We start from the raw sequence: 19,174 nt of genomic DNA, 5'->3' as shown, positions 1-19,174 counted from the left end.
CATTTCTGGGTGGGTTGATGTTTTTTTAAGAAGCATTTTGAAGCTATACGTGTTCTCTGCGTGTATAGTGGGGTAGCTGAATCATCCTCTGTGGAAAAGAGCATTTTAAATGTACTTATTCATGCAGTGCCAGCACAGGTAAGATCTTTGGGTCTTCCTTTTATCCAGGCTAGGTAAGTGCCGAGCTGCAGTGTAGGAGTGTAATTCAGACTGTGCAATGCTGTGCTGGGAGCTGAGCTCCTTCTGCATCCCATCAGGGCCCCTCAGGGATGCTGTGCTTCATAGGCACTGGCAGCTGAAACTCAAATTGGGGCAGCCAGGTCACTGCATGGATTCTGCAGATGTCCCTGAGGTGGAGCTCTGGCCATGAGTGACTTTGTGTGCCCAGCAGCCCGTATTGCTCGGAGGCACTGCTGGATCCAAAACCTTGGTTTGGAGAATCACTTCCTGCAGTACTTGGGAGCAGCAGTGCTGTGCTTGTCTCCATTGAGCGGTTAAGCTACTTAGAAGCCACAGTTTTAATCTTTATGGAGAAGGAAATGGGAGTGTTGTAAGCACATCTTATATGATGCACATTAATTACTGACATTACCCACGCTTCTCTTACTGATACCAACTCCTGGGCATGCAGCTGGCACTTCCCTAGAAAGGTGACACATGACAGAGATGTTATGGCCATTTTGCTGAGCAGGTTTCCTGTCACAGCTGCCCATGTGCTGCTCTTCAGACTCCCAGAGATCTCTGACAAATCTGGTTTGGTTTGTGTTTCAGTAGTGCTTCCTGTAGCATGACTTGAAATGCAGAAGGGCAGACGGAGGCCATTGTATGCACAGGCCTGTCTGTGCTCTTTACTGTTGCTTCAGGGAATTTGGATTTGTGTTTTTGGGGAAGCAGGAGGCACCTGGGAATTTAGTAGACCTGTGAACATAGAATTTTTGGGTATGCTGTTCAGATTGTAGCACTTATTGCAGCTAGAAACAGGACACTATATTAATATGATTGTGTTGATGTCTGTGGATTCTGCTTTGGTATTGAATGAGTGCTGCTGTACAATTGAAGGCCATATGATGTCTGAAAAGGAAGATATTCTGATAAGATTGATACTCTCCTTCAGAGCTAAAACCAACCATGGGTTCCTACAGCCTGGTCTGTGATTTGCTTTATTGCTGTCAGCTGTAGTGATCTGATAGTTTGGAACAAACCCTTAATTTAGTGTAAATATTTGCAAAGAATTCCAGCTTTACTTTACATCAGGTGTTTTCTGAAAAGCCCCTGACCAGAAATCTTCCAAAGAAAGTTAAATGTCTGGGGGAAAAAAAAAAAAAAATATTTTAGGCTGGCAATGGGGCTCTTATAAGTGCTGGGAAAAACTGTGTGTTAGTAGTTCCCTTTGTCCTTGTTGACATGCTACTTCTAATTTATTACAATAACATGGCAGACTATTCAAAATGGGTACCACGTTTAGCCAAACTTGGTGAAAATATGATAATACTAAGTTCTTGCTTGGAGAACTTCACTGTCAGTATAAATATTGCAGATAAATGGGTGGTGTCACAATTCACTGAAAGTTTTTTCTCAGGGGAGCTGAAGACTGGTCTGGGGTTGCAGGGGGAGCCTGCATGAGTTTGGGGACTCATCTGGTGAAACCAAACTCTCACTTCTGGATTTATCCCTTTATTGGTATAGCAAATGGTTTTTTGTCCTCAAACTGAGGGCTTTTGATCCTCTTTGCATTCTCTTCCTTGGTGAAAATTAGTGATTCTTGTTCTGTGTCCATGCTCTTGTGTTAGCAGATATCCTTCCAGTCGCTGGTTTGTGGTGGATTTGTTTTAGGCTCTCTCCGTTGATGAATGAGGATGTGACTTTCAGGTGTTCAAAAGTGAGGTGGAATTTCTCTTTTGTCCTTCTGGATTTTTATCAAGAGTCCTGGTAATTCAAGAAGGCCATGGTGTACTCTCTGAAGGTGAGACTCCTGCTGTTTGGTAATTCTAGGAGCTCCAGGCCTTATCTGGAAGGGTTATTAGTTGGCTGCTTGCACACAAATGTCTGAGCTCTCGTCAGATTAGAAGTCAAATCCAAAAATGTCTTTAGCTTGAAATACATAACCAGCGCTCCAAAACTGAATCTTCATCTCAGTCCTACATCCACTTGCTTTCTTTGCAGCTGTTTTGATTGTGGACTGAAAATGCTGAAACTGATCAACACAGTATAAACTTTTGTCTTCCTGAGTTTGGGTTGGACCTTGAATTTTTTTGCCTAGCAAACGACTCAGTACCTGCTAAGTCAGAACTAGTTCAGTGCTGTCGGTGAGGCTGCCTTCCTTCCCTAGAGGCCATCTGGTAACGTGACCTGGCTCTTAAAATCCAAATTATTCTGGTTTACCTCAAACCTCAGGTCAATGTAAATTTTGCACATCACAGTGCCTGTGTTATGGTGGTAACTTGTTTGGAAGTGAGAGATGGACATGACCAGGATGCTTTTAAGTTTAGGGTTTACTCCAGAGGCCAGTCTAGAGGCAGATGTGTCCTTGGGGGGCCTCTCGTGGGGATGTCACACGTCTGAGTGAGGAGACAGGGACAGATCCAGCTGTTGGCAGAGTGAACACAAAGTATCTCCGTCATTTGGAACATCTGGGGATGCAGGAAGCAGAGTGGCTGTTGAAAGTGAAGCATTTCTAGTCTGGTGATTTGGGGGGAACTCAGAAGGTGAGATAACTTGGTTCTCTCTAGTTTTGTCTAAAACAGAAGGTGCAAGGGGAAAGCTGAGATTGTTTAAAGTTTGGGGAGGGACAGAAAATTATAGAGTTGGTGATGCAACACTTGAAAATGGAGGCAGGTGCTGTGGGGTGCTGCTTTGTTGCATATTTACTTCTCTTCTTCAAAATGTCCTCAAATTCCTGCAATTTATTTAAATTAGTTTCTCTTCTTCCAGTCTCTTCTGACCTTTAACGTTTCTTGGCAAAATTTACATTGCATTCAAATTAAACTGGGGAATATTTTCCCAAAACAAGCTTTCTAATTGTAATATCTTACTTGAAATCTGCAGCGAGTATGTTAAATATAATGTACATTTATTGATAGAAGTTACTTCTTCTCATTTGTGTGGGTGTCATATACAGTCACATCACTGTTTCAATCACTGGCTGCCTGGCTGGTTCCTAGAAAATACAGGGGAATTTCCTACCATGACTCATCTTGGAAGTAGCAGATGCTACACGTTCTCAAGCTGTGTATAGTAGCTCTGGAGTCTCAATAAATTTAATTGAGTGTTGGGGACACAAAAATATATTGGATTACTGCAATAATTACACGCTGCTGCTATTTATCCCTTTTTAATGGGGATGCTTAAGCCAAATCTTTATAAAGGTGATGGCGCTTTCTTCCCTTTCTGTCCTGTGGCACTGCTGTGAAAATGTGTTTCTGCTTTGAAATTTCAGTTTTACCCTGCTGTCACTGGAGGGGGGATGGTGTCTCTATTTTTAGCACTTTATAATTCTGAGAAACCTTCCCCACGTTTTTTCTTACTCTTTTTTTTGTTGTTTTCTGCACTCCTGGAAGTGACCCCTGAGCCAAGTGTCGCTCACAAGCAGTTCCAGGCCCTTAGCAGCAGCAGATTGTGTAGCTGGTGGTGGGTCTGAGCTCCTGGGGAGTTCCTGGATACCCGCTGATCCCAGGTACAGAAATGAGCCTGGGAGGGCTGTGCCTTGCCCAGCAGGCTCACAAGGGCCTTTGGAGGGTGTGTTCCGGTGCAGGTTTGCATTCAGTGGGATCACACTGCGTGTGCAGCAGCACAGGGAGGATGGGATTAAACACATCCTGGAACTGTGCCCTGCTGGGATGTCCTGTGTGATGGGATTGGAGAGACAGGGAGCTGCTGGGCTGGAGGTGCTGGGGGTGCCTGGCATGGGACACAGCTCCCTTCTACCATGAGGGAGGCGGGAGGGTGGAGGAGGAGAGGACAGAGGTGCTTTGGAGGGATATGGAAGGGAGTGGCTCCCTGCAAGCTGAACGTGCCAGATGAGATACCCAGCTCTGGCTTGTGGAGTCTCGGGATCAGTTCTCATTTCAGCATTATCCAAATAAACCCAACCTGCTGCTTCAGCAGCTCATGTGCCTGTTTGTTCCCGTGTGTAAGCCTGGATTCCCACGCAGGGATGGACCTTCCCTGGAGGCACGTGGTGTTCCAGAGGAGCCCCAGAGTGTCAGTGGAGTGCTGTCATTTCTAGACCTACTTCAAATCCAAGAGATCCTTATGGCTTTTCCTTTTCCACAGCTAAGTGAGGGTGGGGAGTAAAAGGTGAAGCTTTGGGAAGCAGTGGAGCGCCAGGCTGTTAGTGTACAGGGCTCTGTGGGATGCCCTTACCCACCTCCTTTGTGTAGAAGCTGTAAGACCTGGAAACACAGGATCATCTCATGCTTGGGGAACATTCCCTGAATTTACTCCTTTGGCTGCCCAGGATGCATGGTACTTATCTTTCTGATGTGTCCTATGACTGTTTTAACGTGGGGCTTGTCAGGTTGGGAAGGTCGCCTATCTTGGTGTTGGGGGCTAATCTGGAAGTGAACAGGAAAACGCTCACTAGGTTTCTCAGCCCTGCATTTTGGGTGGCATTTCCTTTGTTCAGAAACACTGAATGGGCAATGTGTGCCTTATCTTCCTGGGCACGCAATGAAATATCTGAGGGGGGTTGGAATTACATTACTTGAGGTTTTCCTGGGAGAAGGCGAGTCCTTAAAGTGCTTTTCTTACTCCCGATCACGCCCAGCAGCGCCTGCTCTGGATTGCAGAAACGGGCTTTTGCTGCAGCAGCGCTGGAGCGAGCAGCAGCTCTCAGTGGGAAACTGCAGCGTTGCATTTGGCCGAGGAGCCAGTTCTGCAAAGCCAGGCCCAGCTGGTGGTTCCCAGCCCCAGGCTGGGGTAGGTGGGACAGGGAGGGGGCCCCGTCCCTGCCGTGCCTGGAAAAGAGGAAGCCTGGAGCTGAACCTCGCCGCTCTGCACTTCCCTAGAGAGCAAGACGAGGAGAGGCAGTTCCTCTGCTGGGCTTCATCTATGATTAATGGAGAGTTTAAGCACAGTATAGCCTTGCTCTGTAACCTTGCTGTGCTCCTCATATTCTCTCTGGGAAAGTTTGCTTCTCACCAAAGAACCGTGTAGCTGAGTTTTTCCGACAGCATCATCTCAAATGGTTGGAAGCTTTTGTGCTTGAGTTTGCGAGAGAAATTCTGTGGTTATTTTTGATATTTATTTTTTTGCCGAAGTCACATAATACTTAAATTTGGCTGGGTTAGAATAAATTCTGGTGTGTGTTGGTCGCATACACATATTTGGTGTTTTTTCCCCTGTAGTTATGCTTTTGAAAGTGTTGATTCTTTTCAGCAATGCAAAGAAAAATCACCAAAATGTATAGTTATTTCATACAGATAGCTTTAGCAGAAGAGTTCAGTGCAGCTTCCCCTGAAGGCTTTCCTTCCTTGGAGGCAACAGCTTTAAAATTATATGTGTAAAAACTCAGGGTAGCTCATCCAAGACCGTTCTTGTTCTCAAATTATATCTAGTTACAGATTTGTACTAGGTATTGATTAGTTAGGAAGACTCGTAAAGGAGTTTTTTCCCCATTCTTCCTGTCTAGAGTATCCTTTTCTAGGAGCTGAGAAGTTCCTGTACAGTAATGACCCTGATCCAGGTGACTTTCTAAAGTCCCCTGAGCTCCTTCAGCATTTTGGGCTGACCTGACCATAAAGTAAAAGATTTATCTCTCACGAATTTACTAGTTAATACTAGAATTTTTCATTCCTTTGATTAATGGCAATATGCCTCCGTCTGCAGAAAAACATATTTCATGCGTGGAGTGTCTCAACTTGTGCTTAAAGTTAACCAGAACAAAATAATGAGCCCTGCAATTGAGAGGCTGTCCCCAACTAAAAATATTCCTCACTTAGACGATGGGTTCTTTCATAGTTTTACTACAAATATCCCCTTAGGTTCATTATGCCTTGGATGCTGAATCCATAAAATAGGGCTGTTAATATGTACACGAGGCACCAAGTAGTGCTGGAGACTTTCAAAAACTGGTAATTCCTTGATTAATTCATAAAGCAGGGAGCATAACTCTTAAAAATTTGATCAGATGCCAGTTCCTTCAGTAGCCACTTGATCCAGAAACCTTTTTATAGCGGAGCTAACATCTCTGAGGACTGTTAGGCTTAATTAATGTTTAAGACTCTTGTACAAAACATGTCATGAAAAGGGAAGCTCTTCTGAGGGAGCATGGGGAGGCAGGCGGGAATTTGGCTTCGGGGAATGGAAAGGCAAAGGATGTACCAGCATTTGAGTTGAGTGTGTTTGTGTCTGTTCCCTCATTTAAAAAAATAACCCTTTCTATGTTTTTTTAGAGAATTGCTGTTATTTGGGGTGTTGAATTGACAGGTGTGTATGCAGAATCCTTCACATGGGCTTTTGGATATTTAAAAGCACTTCTAGGTTATAAAAAACACAGGATGGCCTTATTTAAAGTATATATCACAGAAAAGAAGGCTCTTTTCTTTGGTATGAGGATGGTTAAGCCTGATAAAATGGTTCTGAAAATCTTCACTGTCAGGCAAAACACTTTAATTTCTCCCATCTGCAAAACAAAATAATATTTATATTCTCTGAAGGGTCAAGTGAGGGGACCATTTCTCTGGGAAACTGAACATCTTTTTCTTGTACATCAACTTGTTATGGATCCAAAAATGAGTATTTTCTCATGGGCACTGATACCTCCCTGCACAAAAACCTTTATCCTGTGGGCATGTCTGGTGCTTCTTGGGGCTGCAGTGGGGTTGGGTGATATTCTTTATCAGGAGAAAATTGGCTTTATCTGTTGACATCTTGCTTAACACAGGTATTGAACTCCTCAAACCTCATTTCCCTGCTCTTTTTCCTCAACACACGTTTTTCCAAAATCTAAGTTACAAAAGGTAAATGGAAAAGAAACTGTAATCACAAGGTAGGAGTGGTTGAATAGATATTTGTATATTTTTAACTGGAGGGGGAAAAAAAGTAGTTGTATTATTTCAGAAGAATTTGCCTTTAATGCTGTGAAGGGTGTATTTTTGTGGCTTAGAACCCTGTATCTCACATAAATGCATTTCTTAGAGGAATTTAAGCTGAATGCCCACCTCCTAAGCAGGTGAGGTTCACATCATGAACTGAGAGGAGAATGAAATGTGGGAACACAGGAGGTTTATCCAGCCCTGCTGCTGGGGAAGGACTTCAGTCTGTCTTAATAGAAAGCAGAACTGGAATAGACTGACGTAAATGACTGATTTTTTTTTTTTTTTTTTTTCTGATTTAGGTCCAACAACATTGCCTGCAGGGGAAAACACTGTTGGCAGAGACATTCCTGGAGCTGAAAGCTTTACTGTAGCAGTTAAGATTAGTTGTCTTTAGACAAAAACCTCATGTTCTATTTAATCTCCATTCAGGCTTTTTTTCCCCCCTTGTTAAAATGGTAACAAGTAGGGCATCGAGATCATATCAGTGAATGAACTATAGATGTTTTATTCAGCAAAAAGACCATTTTGGTTTCTCTTAGAAAAGTTTAATTGCTTAATTGCATGAGATTTAAGATTACGATACTGAAATTCTGCTACAACGTTCAAAGCCTGCTTTGTTTAGCATTGCTTTCAAGGCAAGGCTTGAAGGGAAAAAAAAAAGTAGTGGAGCACTTTTTTTTCATAGAAAATGGGGAGTTTCTGTCAAAAGTCAAGACTGAAAATCAAGGATGCCCAGCCTTGTCTGGTGGTCTTGAGCTCTGGGTGCTTTTCCCCTGTGAAGACAGCCTTGCTGCAGCAGCAGATGTAAATAAGCACTTGTGTAACCAGGGCCTTGCTCACACAGTTGTGGTGGCTTGGAGCTATTTTATCTCAATATCTGTCCAAATAAACAAAGCTCTAAGTGGTCAAGTGATGCCTGAACATATCTCTGGAAAAGACTGGGCTTTAGCTGCTGAAGTGGCTCTGAGAAAGCTGTTTAGATCAAATTAGGAAATTGTGGAACACTGGGATGCTTCATGGCAATATTTGTAATGTTTTAGCTCTGGCCGTGGTCAAAATGTAGTTGTTTATCAGTGGGGAGCAGTCCTGAGCCAGGCTTGGTAGTGACAGCATCCACGGGATGCTGCTTGAGGTTTCGATCAGTGTTTTATCTACAGCAACCATACTTCAAGTGGCTCTGATTCCCAGAACATCCTTGGAATAATTTTGACAGTTCCAAAGAGCCCTAGAAAGTATAACTGGAATTTGTCTGTTAGATGGAAACAACTCTACAGAGAGGAAAAAGAGGTTTTTCTCTCCTCATTACAGAAATTTGCCATGGAAATATGAAATAAATTGAGAGTTTTTATTCATTATCTTCAGCTGTCATTCTAGATGTTGGAATACACTGAAGTGTCGTATCAAATAGAACTGTAATATTTGGCAAGGATAATTTCTTACCAGGAGCAATAAACGTGGCTTAAAACAGTTTTTTTGCAGGGTAACAGGAGGTTTGGAGTCAGATGGTTTCAGCAGGTGTATGTGAAGGAAAGAAAAGAGTGAAGTTAGGAGAGGGAACATGCTGGATTCTGTGGGAGTCTGCCAGGGATTTACTGTGAAATTCTGGCTCGAGAGAGAGCTCCTGAAGTAAATCCCCAGGGAAATGGTGTGTGGTGCACGTGTGTGTGACTGAGGGGCGTGCTGGACTGGATCTCCTGAGGATGGGGATAAAACCCTGGGAGGTGCTGCTGGGATTCTCCTCGATCCTGGGCTTGGGCAGCCCTCGTGGTCTCCTCACCAAAGGGAAGTTTTTCTGTTTTCCACTGCAGTTATCAGTTACCTGAGCTCTTCATTCTGAGCCTTGCACTCAGCGTTGCAAATGGGTGAATTCATTGATTGAGGCTTCGTTGCTATAATCAGAATAGAAACATGTAATATTTTTATGTCCATCCATACTTTTGGCCATGGCTTCTTGTCATTGCATTTATCCCAACACTCCATTTGCCAATTTTTGACTGCCTCTGCCTGCTGAGCAGATGTTTTCAGAGAGCTATCTGCAGCAACCCCCAGGTCTTTTTCCTGTGTGGTTACAATTAATTTAAAATTCAGAGTGATGTATAGAGTAGCTGAAAATACTACTACTGCTGTCTCTTACCCTATTTTTGTACCAAATGCATTTCACCAGCCCCTGTTCTGCCGTGAGATCTCTCAGGTCTGAGTCACTCAAGGTGGACCTGGCTGTGTTTTTAATATAGTGATTTATCACCTCTGCTATGAATTAACATTGTCTTTGAGATAAGTGGCCAAAACCCTTTTGGTGATGCTAATTCAGTACGCACAAATCTGTGTCATTACTCCAGCAGCCATCTCAAAAATAGAAAACTGCTCAATGGCTTTTTTGGTGGTGATTCAAAATAATAAATTGTCATTAGAGCAAAAATAAGCTCAGTCATATCTCAGAGCAGTCTCCACGTGGTTCTTCCTGTGTGGTGTTTGCCAAAAAGCCTGAATTTTTGTTAGCCATTGAACACACATTCCAACATCAGCTGCCACTTCCTTAGCTTCTCATGCAGAAATAGAGATGTTTCTAAATTGTGGTGGCCTTTCATTTTGCTTTGCTATCCTTTTTATTATATTTTCTTCTTTTGATGAATGTCTCTGACCTGAATTTCTCCTGCCTGTCCCCCCTGCCCTCAAATGCCATAAGTGTCCATCCCTGCCACCCACAGAAGCTCCCCTTGTCCTGCAGCCCCCCTCCCAAACGCTGTCACTCGGTGTTTTTGTGCAGTGATCTGATGTGATTTGGGGACCTGACACAGAAGCTGGGCCAGCAGTGGGGAAGTTTGACCCTCCCCTCCTGATGGCTTCGTTTCCTGGGCTCTGTGAGTCTTCAGATGTCTCCATCAGTGACCAGAAAATTGGATTGAAGCTTTGATAATGTTTTCTCCAGCTGATATCTGTGGTGTCTTTTGCAGCATCCTTTTTTTTTTTTTCATTTTCTGGGAATTCCAGCAGACAGAAATGCACTCACTGTTTGTGCTAAAAGCTTTTCTAGTTGGTTGGAAGGGAACTGCTGCTCGCCTGATTATGTTCGTATCATAGCAAATTGCTCTGCTGAAGTAGCTCATAAAATACTCAGTTTCCATGGTGATCTACCTTCCACTTTTCCTAAAAGGACCCACCAGGTCCTGGGAGACAGACTCTACTTTCTTTGCCTGTGAGAAGATTAGTCACATTTCTTATTTTCCCCTTAGTTGTGCCGTGTTTTCTTTGCACCAAGTAGTTTGAGTTTACTGATATTTTTTTTTTCCTCTCTGCCTTTAACATTCTGAAATATTAAATTCCAGCACATTAAAGCACATCTGAGGATGTCCCCGTGCGCGAGGGTGCAGCGCTGAAAGTTGCATTTGCAATTTCGAGTGGAAAAACGAAATTTAAGCATAGATTATTTAAAATGAGAATTAAAGTCAGTTAAAACTTTGTAGTGATTCTTCAATGCTGCAATGCTGATTAAAAAAATATGGAAGAGAGATTGCTGAGGGGACGGGTGGCGTATCCTAATCCAGGTGACTTTCTCCTTGTCCCTGCCTCTGCCGACCTCCCTTTGGTGGAACAAAAACTCTGCCTGAACAAGGCTCTGACTTTAGCTGTGATGTTCAGTTCATTTTACACATCTGATTCCAGTGCTCAGTGAAGCAAATTTTTGTTTGCCTTCCAGTTCTAATTTAAAGTTGTAGTTTTTCTGCATTAAAGCCACATTAAGGGCCTTTTTTGACCTGACAAAACCCAAGATGACAAAACTTAAGGCTGAAATCACGGACCTGAACCTCTCAGTTATCCAGTTATTTAAAGATTCTCTGGGTGCTGTATATTCTCATAAAATGGGAATAATGACATGGCATGGTGGCTGTAATTTCAGTCTGAAGTCAGATTTTTTTTTTTTTAATCTGCTGAAGCAAAATAGTTGTTTGTTTAGAATTCTGCAGGATTTTGGTTTGGGGTTTTTTTTGGTTGTTATTCTTCCTTAACTTTACTCTGCAACTTGTAATGGATATATTTGACAATATATTAAGGGTTTTCTTACTTTTTCTTAATTTTCTTTTTTAATTTTCTCCCCCCTACCGCCCCTTCCTTTCATGTGATCCCCATTATAGCCTCCAACCTGGGAGGAGCCATTCATTATTCCCAGTTACACCCCTGCCTGAAAGCTGGCATCATTCACTGTGGGTTTTCTTTCCATCTCAGCAGTCTCTGTCATCCTGTTTGGGGGTGGTTTGCTGTATTGTGGCAGGAAAAAAAAAATCTCTATTTCTTCACCATGATACTTTGGTGTTTTCATAACACTGATAATTTCTGCGTGCAATTAATTAAGGGCTGTAATTGTCATAAGGGTGTTAAAATGATCCTGAAGATGAGGGAGCTGTCTTACAAATACGTGTGATGACTGATACAGCAAACTTGGAGTTCTTTGTGAATAAAAGCAGCATTTGATTTTTTCTTCTTTCCAGACTTTCAGCCATCCAGTGCTCTTTTCATAGAGGACAAACACTCTCTTCTTGGACACAGTTATTAGATGATAATAAGGAGATTTTGGATGTTAGCCACTCATATTTCATTCTGTCTCTTTTATTAATGGCCATAAAAATTGCAGGTTATAAAAGAACAAACTTAGAAAGCCAGTGGGTAAGCCATGTAATATTAATGACTGATATTTCCTTGGCTGGTACCTGCTAGATTAAGTCTATCATCCTATAATAATAATATTCCCATAGGAAATGGAGAGCTTTTTTTTGGGTTTTCCCAAATAAGCTTTTTCTCGTTTAACTTCACTGATGAAGCAGACTTTGGCCCCTGAGTGAGACAGGTGTAGCCATTCCTAATGCTGCCAGCATGGAACAAATTCCTGTTATTTATGTTAATGCTTGCAGTTGTGCCTATAAATAGGTCAGGAGGAGAGCTGGATGTGCTGGAGCCACTGAGGGCAGGCAGAGCAGAAATGATAAACTGAAGCAGTCCAAAGGGCTGTTTCCTAAAGTGTTATCTCTGCCTGGCACAGAGCAGGCAGGAAGGAAGGAGGGCTGAGAAAGGAGAAGTTGTAGCAGGGAGGGATTCAGGGGGCAAAGAAAGGGGGAAGTATAACGCAGTGAAAAGGAGGTGTCGTGCGGGACATGTCTCATGGGAACGTGGAAAGCCAGGCTGGGAATGTTGTGGAAATGTGTTGGAGTGCTGTGGCTTTCTCTGCTTAATAAACCAGCAGCAGGTCAGGATGAGAAACCTTTCCCGTTTATCCATGGAGAGGAGGAGCAACATTCACAGCCCTGTGCAACTCACCTTCTGTAAAATCGATGTTTGGGGGTGTTTTGTGAATAGTCAGTCATGGTGAAGATTCCTGGATTTTCTTAGAGTCATGAAAAACATGATTCACACATCCCTTCCCTTGTCCCTTCAAAGAGAAGAAAAAAGTCCTAACAAATTGGACTAAATTAAAACCCTACAATTTTGCTTGTGAGAAGTGTTCTCACCCTGCATGACCAGGGAATGTCTTTTCTTTTCCCCCTTCACGCACACAGCCTGGATCTGTTTCCTTGCTTTGTGTAAGGACCTCCTGCGCGATTCCTTCTGGCCAGTTTTACCGTGATGCAGCTTCCAGAAAATCAGTACCTGAGTTTACGTTTTCTTGCACAAAGAGAATAAACAGGATTTTAAAATAGAAAACTCCTTTTTCAAAGTCAGCTGATGTTTATGACAAAATCCATGTAACTACACCAGGGCTGTTACTCACTGCCCTGCACTTACATAATGAAATCCCATTTTGCCCCAAATGGCATCTCAGGCTTTGCTTATGTAAATGTGTTCATGTGCCTCTCCTAAAACACACCTTTTCCTTGACTAACGCACTGTAACTGTCCAGTAACATATGTTAACCTCAGGTAGTTAAATCTAACAGTCCCTGTAGTTTCTGGCTTTAAGGGACAATTCAGAGGTCAAGCCATCTAAGTCATGATAAGGAAAGTACTTTTAAAATACAAGGAATTTTGTTGCGTTCAGAGTTACGGTGGCAGTCACTTCTTACACTTCAGCAAAACTTGAACTGGAGATGGAGGTGAGGCTTCAGCCTCATTTGCTATTTAAATGACCTGGTGGCCACTGTGGTGGCTTCATTGTCCCCCAACGGGATCCTCCAGCTCTGAGTTATAATTCTCACAGCTCAGTTCTCACTCACCATCACCCTGGGCACTCTGGAAAGCTCCGGGAATGGATTTGTCAGTTGCTGGATGGGATTTTTGTTTTATTTTTCTTGATTATGTGATGGTCAAAATATAAACTCTTTTTCAAAAGTACCTAAAAATAGCTTTAAACCACAAAATGGACCCAGCTCTCTGTAAGCCATTACATTAATAGGTAGGAAACTCTGAGTGTGCTGGTGTCTCTTGGGGCTCCCACAAACAAATCCGATGACTTATTTGTGCCTCTGAGTAGCACACATAGCATAATACTCATCAATTTATAATGGTCTGGAGTTTTAAGCAACATGATGAAGAGCCTGATAAAAACACTAAAGGGAAGAAATAAATGATGAAAATAGAAAGGCAATTTTCTCAATTTCATGAGGATCTGTGATGCTTTTTAGAGATGTTTTGGTGAGAAGATCTGATGGAGTTTGTATTTCTGTGTATGATGTTATTTGGGCTTATGTATGTTAGGGTTTAAAATGATTCATGGATCTTTCCTCCCTTCCAGATGTACTGCTGAATTATTTCAAGTGTGCCATGATGAAATATTATGAAATGTTGTTGCTGGGAGCAGGAAGCCTTTTTTCTTCCCTTTATCTTTAATTAGGCAAGGTTTATTTCATGACTGGAAGTGTTTCAATCTTGTTAAATAAATCTGAGAAACTCTAACAATGCTCTCTAGATTTTTTGGTAAAATACGGGTTCTAATCCAAGCCACATTAGTTACCCTTAAACTTAACGAGGGCATACATATTTCATTAAATTGTTTTAAATTCAACAGTAAAACTATTGGGAAGCTACACCCAGTGCCTCTTGCTTTTTCATTACATATCTCTTGTGAGAATGATGCTGTTTGACTTTTAGAGCTAAAGCCCAGGCCTTACCCCATGATTTTGGGTAGCTGTGATTATCCATGTTTAGCAAAGCAGTGGAATTCCAGAGCACAACTGGGACCGTTCCTTTGGGGAGGGCTGGCCTGTGGCTTGATTTCATACTTGTTGAAACATTCCCGATGACTAAAACGGATTATTTCTTGACTTTAAGCCCGCTGATTTTATTTTTTTTTTTTAATTGTTTTAATAAGGTTGTCTTGTATTTCAATTTTTTAATAAGTTTATTGTCTTTTGCCGCACAAATAGCAGTCATAGGGGAATTATAAATTGAATGTTTCCTTTAAAACTACTGCTCCTCATCAGGAAAAAAAAAAAAAAGGCTGTTTTTGTGAAGGTATTTATCTACAACAAGCCCTGCAAGTAATTAGCTGGATTTCATACCCCAGGGGCAGCGTGCAGCGATGGCCTGGGTCAGAAGAGTTGTGATTCAGGGTTTTATTAGCATGAGTAATGTGTGAACTCCGCGTGACCTGATGCACACGCGAGCTCTGGACGGCGCTGAGCCCCGAGCGCGGTGCCGGGATGGAATTCCAGGTGCACTGCAGAGCCAGACGCTCCGAAGGGAAATTCCTGCGCTTCCCTGCAGGAGCTGGAGGTGATGAGGAGCTGTGGTTGCACCCAGATGTTGATAGGAATGGTGTGTGGGTATTGACTTGGATGTTGTGGGAAGTTATTCCTTGGAGAAGCCAAGCAGTGGAATGGAGGTGGTGTCTGAGGAGCTGGTACCGCTGGTGCGGTTGTGTTCACGTTGTCCAGCTTTGCTGGCAGACTGTGTCCCGATCTCCTGAGGCTGCTCCTCCTGCTGTGTGCCCTTGGGGCACGCTGCCCTGATCTCTGCAGAGCCCCAAATGCTCAGGAACATTTGTCCTTCCTGCTGAAGGACACTGGGTACCTTCTGTTCCGGTTCCATACTGAGTGAATCATTTGGCTTCAGAGAAATCTGGGGAAAGGACGTGAGAGGACTTGCTGCTTCTAGACCAGAGTGAAATCTTTCCTGAGTGCCTTGGAATTGGTGATTAATTTAAGCAAACAAAGGCTGCAGTGGAGGTGTTTTTTGTATGCCCTGTCCGTAGCTTGAGTTTCTGTGCCAGGTATGTGAATCTGACTGGCTTGAGCATTAAAATGGGTGAAGTGCTTGGAAAAAACACACATTGTGTTCACTTACATCAAGTTAGCTGGAAAAGTGGTTCTTAACAATGAAAGAAATGATACTGAACAGCTTAAAACGTGGGGGTTCCAGAGTGTTCTCCAAAAAGCTTCTCTGAAATAGTGGGCTGTTCATCCAAGGCTGTGGTCTTCATGTGAGGGAATCAGCCCAGGATGGAGTGTTTGTGTTTGGCCTGGCCAGCCAGCCATATGCACCAATTAAAGGGAAGGGGAAGAACTTCAGCTTCATAAAAACAACACAAAAACTGCCCAAATCAGACCAACAAAACCGTGTCAGTTTGTGGGTGAGGACTGCAGGGGAACTCGAGCACCTTCCTTACTCCAAGCTCGAAAGGTTTCTTACTCAGGACAGTTATCAGCTGACTTTATCTCAGAATTTCTTTTTTTACGTTGTATTCCAGGTTTTGGAGAGAGTGAAGTGATGAAATGGGGCTCTGTGCTTGCCATTCTTGGGAAAATAATTCCGGTGTGAATTTATTCCCCTCAAAATAGGTGTCTAAAAATGGGTGCATGAGCCATGTCATGTTGCTCCTCCTCTGAGTGGAATCTGCTGCTGGTCCACCCTGTTTCCTGTAGTTTGTTTTTCTGCATGAAGTGGAAAACTTTGTCCTTGTTTTGGGAAGTACCCTGGTGTAGTTGGAACTAAAATTAATTTTGTGTGTTTTTGGGCACATTTGGAACAGCCCTATGGCGCTGGGAGATGCAATTCAAACTCTGTTTTCACAAGCCACACGCTTCGAGTTCTCAAGTTTGTCTTACTGACAGACATACTTTTAAATCCATGGATTATTTGGAAACGTTGGTAGTTTGGCTCCTCTTCAAAGTGCTTCCAGTTGTGTTTTGTTCTTTATATCCAGGTGAAGGTGTTTTCTGTTGTTTTTAATGCAGTACCTGGAAGTAGTAAGTGGTAGGAGAGAACCTTTGTGCAACCTGTAGCAAAAGCAGTTAATTCATGCTTTTAGAATGGGAGCGTTGCTGAGCATTGAGGAAATTCTGCTGTCTGAACAAAATGCTGATCTCCCAAACCCTCAAAATCTTGAGTCACTTGTTACTCCCCTAAGTCACTGCCAGTGTGATTAATGGTGTTTCCTTTTGAGGTCTTCAGGACATGCAGAACCCCAAATGCTGCTTTATGAGGATGAAAAGCAGAAATCCGGCTTCTAATAGAAATTGTTTCTTGGAGTATTAATTCAGCACTTTGGTAATGAAAAGGACCTGCTCAAACTGACCATACCTTAAACTTAAGTTTTTTCTACTAATGGCACTCAACTCTTACGGTGCTTTGCCTTGATTTGAGAGCATTTTTATTTCAGTCTCCACACACTTAGAGGAGAGTTGTGATGTTAAGGATTTGTGACCTTGCCAGCCCAAATGGAAGCAGTGTGATGTGTATCTGTGGTGTTTTACGCTGTCCAAGCCCCAAACTGTGGATCTGGTGCTGGTGTCAGTACAGTGTTTGTGGGATCCTGTGGATCATTCTGTGATTATGTTCAATCAACACAACTCAGGTTGCTGTTGATACACTTTCCACCCTGTGCTTTTTTGTTATACATTACTGGGAAATAATAGTCCTGCTAAGCAGATTTACTGAGAAGATTTACTTGCCTCATTACTCGTGGCTGCCCTAATTGGAAAATGACATTATTACTTAGGGCTTAACTCTTAAGTATTGACATTTAGCCTCCCATTTTAAATATCTTGAACACTGGAGCTGCTTTCATAATGGCAGAAGGGTTCATTTGACTGGAGATGGATAAATTGTTTTCTCCATCAGTTTGTTTTTATTTTTTTTAAAGCCAGATGGATTTTTCTGTTGGCTGAAGAATGCCAGACCTGAAATACTGCATTCTTTGCCCTGACTGCAGGGCTGTAGTAAATATAGCACCTTTGGGTGAGGCCAATCAGCTGAAATGGAATAATCATTTCATTCATCTGGCTTTTGTTTATACTTGAGATATTTTTTTAAAAAAGCAAAACATTGCAGGATCTTTTTTTGATGCTCTTCAAATAGCCTTTTAACAGCCCAATAGTATCGGCCTGTGGTGAGATAAAGTAACAAAAATAACATTTTCGGTAATGTTTGCTGTTAGCAGGAAGATTTCTGCTCGTTTATTTTTTTTCCCTAATAAAGGAGAGCATGAGTTAGTGTGTCATTAAATCAGGTGCCTATGAATTCAGATTTTGGCAGTGCAACTATTGCACTATGCTTAACTTGGAAGCATTTCTGCTGTGCATGTAGCTACACGATGACATTTTCCATGAGTTCAGGCTGATTTCCAGCTCTCCCTGTGTCCCACTCCCCTGAGGGGACAGCAGTGGCTCTTTGGGGGTGTTCCTACAGCCATGGGAGAGGGTGGCTGCAGTGGGTGACTTCTCTCACTGTGACCTGATTTCAGCTGATGGGGCTCACTGGCTGGCACTCCTTTTCCATCTTTTCATTGCTCATACCCTCCCTGGTGGAATTGAGCAGTGTTTGACTTGCTAATGCCCAGCACTTTCCCTGGAATCTTGTGTGTCATCAGGGAGAGCACAGAGTCAAGTCATGGACGCAGCTTTGTCTGCTTCCCAGGGAGTCCTGGAATGGTTTGGGTTGGGAGGGACCTTAAAGCCCATCCAGTTCCACTCCCCTGCCATGGCCAGGGACACCTTCCACTATCCCAGCGTGCTCCAAGCCCTGTCCAGCCTGGCCTTGGACACTTCCAGGGATGGGGATTTTTTCTGAGCTTTGTCCTTTTTATAGCTGATTTAAAAAGCAGGGTCTGAGAGGGAACTTCCTGTGCCCTGGCAAGCTTAAGAGTCTTTATAAAAGCCAAAGAACTTGGCATTTAACCTCTTTTCCTGGATTTCTGTCCTCCAGTGATATATAGTCCAAGGGCTTTGGAGCACAGGGAGTGCTTATCCTCACCTAAAGACACACCATTAACATTCCCAGCCAATTCTCCTTGTGCTTTCCAGTGGAGCCCTATAGTCACTGGCCTTTACTGGATGTGGTGGTTTTGTGTGTTAGGATAAGCTGTAAAACTTGAAAATCATTTTTCTAAATACAGATCCTTGTTTTTCTTTGCAGAATAGGAGAGTCTGGAGGGCTGGGAGCACTGGACGATGCTGCTGGAAGGAATGTGAGCCACGGAGCATGGTTGGTGCCACAGTTATCCAGGTGGGCTCCTCTAACTGCACCTCTCCTTGCTCCATCACTGACCCTGAGCTAGGGAGGCTGTCTCAGCACCAGGCCAAAATTCTGCATTCATCCAGGTGGCACTTGAAGTCCAAAACCTTCTCTATGTGTTTTAGTTTAAAATTTATCTGATGGTTACAATTCAGCTGGTCTCCCATTGAATGTTGCCCTGGCTTATATCATGGTAGAGGCTGAAGGTTGTGGTGTGTGTGTGCAGGAGTTTGTTGTGCACTGACAAGATGTGGCCTCAGGAAATGAGGTGCTGAACCACAGGTGTGAAAGCAGCTCTGAGACTCGGTCCAGAATGATGGAAAGTGCTCCAGGTGACTCAGCTGCAGCTCCTCTGCTGCCTTTCACAGGCCAAAAGCACATAGGTAAAGGACCCCATCAATGCTTTGCATACCAGTATTTAATGAGTCAATGCACATTTTTCCAGATGTATTATTAAGAAATGGAAAACTTCCTGATATTAGGATGTTTCTTCCCTTTTTTTTTTTCCCTTCCCACACAAATAAAATTTTGAGGATGAATGCTGAAAGCTTTCATATAGATGCAGCTCAGTTCTGTGCTAAGGGAAGAGTTTCAGGAGGCAAAGATCTGCCTTGTATCGTGGAGTTTAGGATTCTTCAAAAGCAATTCCATGTTCTGGGAGCGATTGCAGTTCAGCAGCACTGGCTGTCATTCAGCTCT

General features: G+C 43.0%; 1 protein-coding gene across 6 annotated transcripts in view; it reads left to right on the top strand.

Moving 5' to 3' along the window:
* Positions 1-19,174, top strand: part of TAOK3 (TAO kinase 3) — a 74,618-nt gene that overhangs the window by 14,180 nt on the left and 41,264 nt on the right. For 3 of the 6 annotated variants that reach the window (XM_040081114.2, XM_058422850.1, XM_040081116.2), the window contains one exon: positions 18,377-18,466. The gene's annotated coding sequence lies outside the window, so the exon portion shown is untranslated. Of the gene's footprint in view, positions 1-6,395; positions 6,427-6,883; positions 6,989-7,336; positions 7,411-18,376; positions 18,467-19,174 lie in introns of those variants that run through there. The other 3 variants (XM_058422849.1, XM_058422851.1, XM_040081115.2) reach the window with 3 other exon arrangements.

The sequence above is a fragment of the Hirundo rustica genome, chromosome 17 (genome assembly GCF_015227805.2).
Source record: "Hirundo rustica isolate bHirRus1 chromosome 17, bHirRus1.pri.v3, whole genome shotgun sequence".
NCBI lineage: Eukaryota > Metazoa > Chordata > Aves > Passeriformes > Hirundinidae > Hirundo > Hirundo rustica.
Note: the sequence above shows the minus strand (reverse complement) of the source record. Positions and strands in the feature narration are given on the sequence as shown.